This window comes from Camelus dromedarius, chromosome 10, assembly GCF_036321535.1.
Source record: "Camelus dromedarius isolate mCamDro1 chromosome 10, mCamDro1.pat, whole genome shotgun sequence".
Taxonomy (NCBI): Eukaryota; Metazoa; Chordata; class Mammalia; order Artiodactyla; family Camelidae; genus Camelus; species Camelus dromedarius.
This window is the reverse complement of record NC_087445.1, coordinates 43,824,748-43,830,747: the sequence shown is the minus strand read 5'-3', so window position 1 is coordinate 43,830,747 and position 6,000 is coordinate 43,824,748.

Below are 6,000 nucleotides of genomic sequence, written 5' to 3'. Positions count from 1 at the left end.
CACCATACTATATATTTTGAATCTCAAGAAACTGAGCAGTGATGCAGAACAGAAAGGCACCTAACTTTCAAGAGAGCAACACTGGGTGAAAGCTTGGCCAGCTTGGAAAGTAAGTTGGGGCTCTACAGATATTTCAGTCTGTGCAAGAAGAAGGGAGTCTCCTGCAGTGCCTGAGAGGAAAGGAAGTCAAAGTAATCTCACATGCCCTGAAGGCTGGTAAAGTGGATAGAGCACTCCTTACTTGCAGATATGTAGAGAAAAAAAGGAAATTACGCCCATCCTAAACAAGAAATACCAGAACATAAGGTAAGTATAATTTCACACTAAACAAACTTCTGAAAATGATTTGCTATAGGTATCAGAAGAAAATGCTTCAAGGCTTTTTGACATTCTCAGAAGAGATCTGAACTGCAGGCCACCAAAACCAGAGCAGCTGACCTCTCTGACTCTCCATCGTTGCAGCTGCCTGGACTTCTTTCACTTTTCTCTTTATGTCTACCGTATCCTTTTAGCCTTGTGACTTTGCTCTGTGAAACATGAGCATATAATGAAAAGAAGACAGTATGCTAAGATTAATGATTTATAATTATTATAATAAGTAATTATAGTAGATGCAAGGCATAGATTTCAAGCTAAAATAAAATGTTAGATAAGAAAGTGTTACACCTAAGTCAAATTTAGACTGGCCACGTTTTCAATTTTTAATAGTGATAAAGGAGAGACTAATATTGCAGATAATCTAATAATCAAGGTGACAGACAAACATGAGAAACAGTCTCCAAATTTATGGAGGTGAGGAGAAGAAAATCTTTGAAAGAAAGTGACAAATAAATAAGACAATGGAGAGCAAACCCATTAATTATATATGTTCACCAGGGGAAAGATGTCAATGAGTAGAACAGAGGCAGAAATCATAGATGAAAAATGGATTCCACTGCTAGTTTTAAAAAATGATTGAATATACTTATCAAAAGTCTCAAGGTTATGAAACACTGTCACAGATTGGAGGATTTCAAGAGGCATGACAACTAAATGCATTAAATCCTAGAAGACAAAAAGAACAATTGTGGAAAAACTGGTGAAATCCAAATAAAGTCTGTAGTCTAGTTACTATATTGTACTGATGTTAATTTCTTAATTTTGATAAATATACCATGGTTATATAAGATGTTAAAACTAGGTAAATCTGGGTAAAGTGTATATGAGAATTCTCTGTACTATATTTGCAACTCTTCTGTAAATCAAAAATGATTTCAAAATGAAAAGGTTTTGAAAATAGTCGAACAGTGAAATTAAAGGAGTTGACTGTGTTCCTGAAAAAACTGTTGAAAAGAACCTCACATCTGGCTATGTTCAGGCAAATTTTAGATTATTTAATTAAGAAGACAAAAATAAAACCCAATAAACATTCAGAGAAAATACGGCAGTTAGCTCCGAAGATCTAACTAACAAAGCACCAAAATACTACAATTAAAAACTAATAGAAACCCCAGGAAAGGGATAGGAAAACAATTATTGTGGGAAATTTTTATGTGCCTCCTTTTTAAGCCTTTTAAATCTAAAATATATTTCTAAAAAATAAATATATAATTTGAATAATATAGTTCTAAAAACAACACATATATAATATAAAAAATAGATATGCATTATGTATTTGTTGTATATAGACATAGATGTATATACAACACATACATAAATATACATATATGTGTATGTATATGTATGTGTGTGTGTGTATACAAACACACACACACACACACACACACATACCAAACCTTAGGTTTGGAAAAGAAAACTTTCCAATTTTCCATGAGATTATTTATAAAGTTAGGATATTAATTAAATTGCAGAATAAAAGAAACTTATGGGTCATAAAGGAAGTCAAGAGGACAATAAAAGGGTGAAAATAGGAGAACGGTATATAAATTTTTATACTTATTCTCTCAAAATTCTCTCAAAGTTATAGTCAGAAGCAAAGTCATGATGATTAATACTTTCATTATAGGTAAGAATATACTTGAAATAGCATAGAATTTAGAATAGTAAATATTTTTTAAAATTTTACTATAAAAATCAGGATTAAAAAAAACTTTTAAAAAGGAAAAAAAAGATGAATTATAATATTGTAAAATACCTAACTAAATCCAAGCATTGGTTCTATGAAAAAAACCCACAAAAATGGTTTTAAAATACTAATGAAATATAGTAAATCATGAATACAATAAATAATAAAGCATATATTTGTCTAATAAACATTCAAATAGAGGTTAAGAAAATAGAAAGTACTCCATAATTCTAAAAATAAGAATATCTTGATAGAATACTTGAGCTTATGGGAAAATAGTATATTATCCAAAATGATTCAGTTAAAATTTTTAAAATACAAAAAGATTGTAACAGGGAAATTACTTAAAAGTTTATCTAAAAACTACTTTTAAAAGTAGTTTACTCTATTATATAGATTTATAATCTATATATAGAGAGAGAGATTTTTAAAAAACAGATCTTCTTGTGCTACAGAAACTACTCATTTTTTTATAAGCTAAAAAACCCTAAGACCAAAACTAGACACAAAGAGTACACATACACACACACACACACACACACACACAGAGGATACAAATCTTACTTATTAATATAAATACTTCAAACTGAATTCGTTAGTACAAAAGAATTAGCCAGCATGACTAAGTAGGGTTTATTCCAAGAATTCAGGCATAGTATTGGGAAATCTCTTAATATAATTATTCAAAAAATTGGCCTAATAAAAAAAAAGGTAAATTATTTAATTTAATCATTCAGATGTTTCAAAGGCATTCAACAGCATTCACTATCCATTCCTTATTTTTTAGATGTTTTGAAAACCTTAGAAAATTAAAAATAAAGGAATATTTTTCAACATGATAACTTGGATAGGCAATTCACAATAGAAGAAAAAAGAGCTGGCTATTGGAAAGAAATATTTTTAATCATCATTAATAAAGGAAAATATATTTATTTATTCAGAAAGCTCAGTAAAATAAACTCTAATTTTTAGGATTAATAAGTACATAAAATACAATACAATAAAAAACAAGGTAAATATATATGACTCAATTGTTTTTCAGACAAAAGATCAATGATAACACACCAACAAACACACACACACAAAAACTATTCTGAAAAAACCTTAATTAGAATGTTGGGGTGTCAATGTCAAGAAAATTTAATTTTCTTGAGAAATATAAAAACTATTTGTGTAACCAGACCACATATTGCAAATATTTTCATTTCTATATTAATTGGGTTCTTCTCATCCTGTTTTAGCCATACCATGATAATACACAGCAGATATACCTTAGGGCAAGATCCTGACCAAGGGGGGTACCATATGCTCACAGTCACGGAAAGGTGGCTGCTCTCTGAGATTTAAACTACACAATTGATTATCAATACCATCTTTCTCAAACTGGAGGCCACAGGAACTTGCTAGAGACTGTGCAGGAAAATGTGATGTATCTCTCCTGAAATATGAGTTTCCCTCATTGTTTTGAAACATTATCGTTAGTGTAGTGGGCTGTAGAGAGCTGTCTCTGTTTAAGAGAATACTATCCTAGACCACTCTGATTTTGACGGTAGGGTCTTGAGGAAATGATATGAATGCACATGGGAGAAAAAGGAGAGAGTCAAACTGTTTTGAGACTCAGCTTGTTTCTACTGAGTCAAAGATGAATCATTAGGAAAATTCCAAGAAGGAGTAGCATACTATGACAGGAGTTTGGAGTCTATGGGAGAAAAATGTCCAATGAGGAATTCAATTCAACATGACAGGATCCTGAAGTATTTTTAGGACACAGTTGTCTAATATTCTGTTCTGAATGCTTTGCTATATACCTATCCTATCATCATCCTAAAATTTCATAAACACTGGCAACAAGAAATGTTTTGGGTAAGCGGTATAGACAGAAGTTAAGAAAGGTGCCTTTGCTCCACATACAGGTCAGTATGGAGCAGAGGGAAGCCCTCAGAAAAGGAGAAACCTTCAGAAGAAACAAGAAAATCAGAACTACTATTTGAATAAAAGAGTATCAGCCTCCAAGAATCATACCATTCCCAGTGAGGCCTTTGACTTCTGTGTGGTCCAGGAAAACAAACTCAACTTTATATCAATCTCAATGGACAAGGGGAAAAGAATGGATAGTGGGAGAGCATTATTTACTGGAGTAAGGTCTAAGGTTATGGAATTATGAAGAATAAAAAGATAAATATTAAAAATGTTGAACTTCCCAAATATTCTTTTAAGCCTTCTCCTCATATCCACAGAGTAAAGTTCACGTCCCCTACTTTGAAGTTTGGTAGACATATCTGTGATACACTGAAGTAGATCAGTCAAGCAGCACAGAATGACTTGATGTCCAGAGCAAACCTTGCTTTCGATTTGTCTAAATATTGTAACATATTCTGGAAACTAACTGGCCCCTTTAATGTACAGAAAAACATGCTAGGCAAGCACATTTTAGCAGGGTCTATCCAGCACTACTTAGTGAGCAAAGAAAACACTAGTGAAGGGGTGGGAGCACACATGCTCCTTAAGGAAGGCTCTCCTCAAACAGAATAAGTGCATCAACACCTTCTAAGCAGTATTCCTCAAATTAGGCTAAATCCTCTTGCTTGGGCCATATTCTCTAAGCACCTTTTTGATGTAATTTGACATTACTTTGGTTTTCATGGCAGCTTTCCTACGTAAGAGAAAGTGTTATTAATGGACATGAGAGCAATAGTTCTCTTATCTGTTGTATATTTCATTGTACAATAATAAATTTGCATCCAGACTTATTTAACAGTATCCTGTGAATTCACACCATCCCTAAAAGACTGATCCTCAATCAATGAAACAACAAAGTTTCTGGGCCTAGAAAAGAGCCGTAACTAAATTTGTTAAGATGAGATGTCTCTGTTTTCTTCTGAAAATCGCTTCTCGGCCTTTTGGCTAAGATCAAGTGTCAAGTGTAGTATCTGTTTTCTTCTGAATGACACATCCCACAGCATACACATTCTATAACTATTTAAAGGAACTCTACTAGCATGTCTGTGTCTGAAGGAATAGAAAGAGAAAATGGGACACCCATGGGAAAGACTGAGGGTGCATTTGGGATGACTTTCTCTCCTCATTCCATTATAGCCTCGGAAAGTTCATCTTGACTATGCAGCTCTGTCAGCTTCTCAATTCCCTGTTTTGATCTAATTCCATCCTTAATATAGAAGAGCAGTTCTAAAAGTGTGGTCACTAGACCTTCAGCATCAACAGGAACTTGGAAGTTGTCAGAAATGCAAATTCTCCAGCCCCACCCCAGCCCTCCTGAATCCGGAACTCTGGAGACAGGGCCCAGAAATCTGTGTCTTAGCAAGCCCTCCAGATGATTCCAGCATGGGTGTACTAGAGCATGTGAAGTTGTGATGACCTTTGGATTTTTTTCATTAACTTCACTAATCATAGGTGGCAAGAGCACCACTCTCTCTTGAATATCAGAGTGAACTTGCCCTCCCTGAGGTAGTCTGAAAGTGTAGGGTCATTAATTTAAACTGATTTGTCTCTTAATGTCATTTGTCACCATTAGCAAACCAAGTTGTGTGCCCCAATGGGAGAGAAAAAAAAATCAGTCACTACGGCCTGGTTGGAAGCTGAGTCAGCGCTGTAATAAACTATCATCTAGACACCCAACTGATCCCTGCAGCTCAACAGATCAAAACTTAGCTTGAAGATGAAGATGAGGAGTTGCTAATTTTGAGAGGCTGTGATGTGTAGTGAAAAATCACTCAACAAAAATCCGTAGACCTGGACCTTCTCTCTTTTGGCTTCAGCACCTTCATTTACTTAACGTAAGTTGAGCAGTACAATAATCTGAAAGTAACAATTCCTGTTTTAAAAAAAAAACCAAGCAGAGGCTTCTGGTACCTAAATATCTTTAACTTGCAATTTCGGCCAAATGCACAAAAATGAGTTGTTCAGTGCCTTAACAA